The sequence below is a fragment of the Priapulus caudatus genome, unplaced genomic scaffold (genome assembly GCF_000485595.1).
Source record: "Priapulus caudatus unplaced genomic scaffold, Priapulus_caudatus-5.0.1 Scaffold543, whole genome shotgun sequence".
In the NCBI taxonomy this organism is placed as follows: Eukaryota; Metazoa; Priapulida; class Priapulimorpha; order Priapulimorphida; family Priapulidae; genus Priapulus; species Priapulus caudatus.
Genome location: NW_014577604.1, coordinates 164310 through 168205, shown reverse-complemented (window position 1 = coordinate 168205; position 3896 = coordinate 164310). Strand labels below are relative to the sequence as shown.

Below are 3896 nucleotides of genomic sequence, written 5' to 3'. Positions count from 1 at the left end.
GGAGATCCAGGCAGACACAACACACACACAGACGCGAACCCCCCCACCGCACGGCGGGCGATGTTAAGGAGGACGAAACTCAGCAGACACACCACACACAGACGCGCGGCGCACGGACGGAGGAACGAAACAGCATAACACACCATGAACGCGGCGCGCAGTACGGATTGACGAAACAGCAGACAGACACCACCACACGCGGGCGCATGCTAACGGCAGGACGACGAACAGCAGGACAAGCCCGCACCCATCACGCCGCGGGCCGCATGGACGGAGACGAAACAGCAAGAGCACACACACAGACGCGGCGCATTACGGAAAGACGAAACAGGCAGACACACACAGACGCGGGCGCATGTACGGAGGACGAAACAGCAAGACACACACAGACGCGGGGGGGCGGCATGTACGGATGGACGAACAGGCAGACACACAGACCGGGCGCATGTACGGAGGACGAAACAGCAGACCACAACACACGACGCGGCGGCATGTACCGGGGACGAAACCAGCAGACCACACTAGACCGCGGGGCCATCGTTACGGAGGACCGAAACACGGCAGACACTGAACACGACTTCAGGCACGCGCTTCCAAATCGAATTGCGTCTTATTCCGATTTTAACTCGGACTTCACTATCTGCTTCAAGAAGTACAAAAAACACAACCTTTTGAGAAAATACCCTAAAGGTAAGTAATACATATGGTAAAAAATGATTGCTTAGTGTGTTTTACCTTCAAAAAATCATAGTTGGGTTCGCATAGGCTTCAACAACATCCCATTGTGACTGCTGTTTTCATTATAATATAAATCAGCTGTGATCGCAAATCCGGTCTGCAAGCACGACACGCGAAAAGCCATATTTAGCCGATAGATGATATATTAATTCAAAAGTCATCGTTGAAACAAGTTGACTGATGTGGACGACGATATTGATTCGAATACTTGCCGGGCAGAAGGAGGATAAGAGCGTAGTAAAGTATGAGAGCGTACAGCGGTGAATGCAACAACCATGTGTAGTTTCAGTGGAATTAGTAAGCTTTTAACCGGTTTTAAATTTTGACAATACATCCTTGCGGTATTTATTATTTAGGCAATGCGCTTGCGGTATTATTATTTAGCGCAATTCCGTTGCGGTATTATTATTTAGCATCTCTTGCGTATTTATTATTTAGGCAGTCTTCGCGGTATATTAATTTAAGCAGTCCTTGCGGTATCATTATTGTACAGTCCTTGCGGTATTATTATTTAGGCAGTCCTTGCGATTAATTATTTAGCAGTCCTTGCAGGATTATATTTAGGCAAGTCCTTGGCGTATTATTATTTAGCAGTCTTGCGGGTATTATCATTTAGCAGCCCTTGCGGTATTTATTAATTTATGCAGTCCTGCGTATTATTATTTAGGCAAGTCCTTGCGTATTATTATTTAGCAAGTCACGTACTTTGATAATATATAAACAACCGCTTGTCCATACGATGTCCGGAGCTGTACGCCTGAGATATTAAACGGTAAAATTCTAATGTTTTTGACGAAAATCGACTTCGAGTTGGCAGCTAGCTGCGACGGTGGCTGAATACATAGTCACCGCAAAGAACTGTCAAAATAAACGGGTAAAGTTTACTAATTCCTCTGAACTACAACATGGTTGGTTGCATTTCACCGCTGTTACGCTCTCATAAGCTAGTACGCTCTGGAGGTATCTAATAGCCTATACCTGCCAAGCTGCCATGATCGCACAGAGCGCATTTTCGACTCTCGTCTCGTCGCGGGCCGCCTCACAGTGTGTCGCGCGCCAGTGATCCATTCTTTACCATGCTGCATATCCGTCGCCAACCGCCGCGTAGGGGAAATATTATTACATTACGATCGAAGACGACCACAGACGACACTTTGGGCAAGTCCCATGGTAAGGTGTACATTGCGTAACGGGAATGAATTTAGACTCATTTTACTACATTCAACAGGATGTGTACAACAATGTACTTTTATTCTAAAGTGCAAGACAACATATTTTGGATATTCTTTAAGCCATTTCCAGTTCATTCCACTTCTCTTGTAGTTTACTAATTACATAATTACTAATTACCCAATAATACTCTTGTAGTTAGCTAATTACTAATTACTAATGTACGCATAATTAACTCGTTGTAGTTTACTAAATTACTAATTACTAATTACGCATTTATAACTCTTGTAGTTTACTACTAATGTCCGCATAATATGAGGGTCCTGTAATGGAATGACAACTCACAAACGGACATGAACTTTTTACCCAATCATGAGATTTGCCAAAACTCTGTGCATTTTTCTTAAGGTCGACACGGAAAATTTCAGCGGTATTCGGAGTTCCGCAACCAGATGACGTCATGCAATCGACCGATACGCGCCGTGATTTGCAACACGCCGTCAATCTAGTTTCATAATGATGTGACTTATCGACCGTAGGGAGCGCATTCTTTTCGAATTCAGCGAGCGTGCCTGGGTGCTTTTAAGAGGGCAAGTACTGGTCGCGTGTGCGTGCAGCAAGGGTTTTATGCCCACGGGCGGGCTCGGTGTGTGTGTGTGTGTGCGTGTGTGTGTGTGTGTGCGTGTGTGTGTGTGTGTGTTGTGTGTGTGTGTGTGTGTGCGTGTGTGTGTGTGTGTGTTGTGTGTGTGTGTGTGGTGTGTGTGTGTGTGTGTGCCATACACAACCCTTCGCTGCACGCACACACACACACACACACACACACACACACACACACACACACACACACACACACACACACACACACACACGAGCCCGCCCGTGGGCATACACAACCCTTGCTGCACGCACACGCGCATACTGCCCTCTTAAAAGACCCAGGCACGCTCGCTGAATTCGAAAAAAATGCGCTCCCTACGTCGATAAACTCAATCATTGAAACTAATTGACGACGTGTGCAAATCCACGGCGCGTTCGGTCGATGCATGACGTCATCTGGCGGAACGCCGAATACCGTGAAATTTTCCGTGACCTTAAAAAAATGCACAGAGTTTTGGCAAAATCTATATTGGGTAAAAAGTCATGTCCGTTTGAGTGTCATTCCATTACAGACCTCATTATTATGCGTAATTAGTAAACTACAAGAGTTATTATGCGTAATTAGTAATTAGTAATTAGTAAACTACAAGAGTTATTATGCGTAATTAGTAATTAGTAATTAGTAAACTACAAGAGTTATTATGCGTAATTAGTAATTAGTAATTAGTAAACTACAAGAGAAGTGGGAATGAATGGAAATGGTTAAAGTAATATCATAAATATGTTGTCTTCATCTTTAGAATAAAAGTACATGTTGTACACATCCTTTGAAGTAGTAAAAATGAGTCTAAATGTCATTCCGTTACCATGTACACCGTTACCATGGACTTGCCCAAATGTCGTCTGTGGTCGTCTTCGAGCGAATTGTAATAATATTTCCCCTACGCGGCGGTTGGCGACGGATATGCAGATGGTAAAGAATGGATCACTGGCGACGGACACACTGGAGGCGGCCCAGCGAGAGACGAGAGTCGAAAATGCCTTCTGGATCATGGCAGCATTGCAGGTATAGGTATAGATACCTCCAAGAGCGTACTAAGTATGAGAGCGTACAGCGGTGAAATGCAACAACCATGTTGTAGTTTCAGTAGAATTAGTAAACTTTACCCGTTTTATTTTGACAGTTCTTTGCGGTACTATTATTCAGCCACAGTCGCAGCTAGCTGCCAACTCGAATTCGATTTTCGTCAAAACATTAGATTTTACCGTTTAATATCTCAGCGTACAGCGGGACATCGTATGGACAAGCGGTTGTTTATATATTATCAAAGTAGGACTGCTAAATAATAATACCGCAAGGACTGCTAAATAATAATACCGCAAGGACTGCT

At 44.4% G+C, this 3896-nt stretch overlaps 1 protein-coding gene across 1 annotated transcript in view; it reads left to right on the top strand.

Annotated features, from left to right (window-relative positions):
* The window catches only part of LOC106811476 (major facilitator superfamily domain-containing protein 4-like), a 15562-nt gene that overhangs the window by 7100 nt on the left and 4566 nt on the right, over positions 1–3896 (top strand). The gene's annotated exons all lie outside the window — the stretch shown is intronic.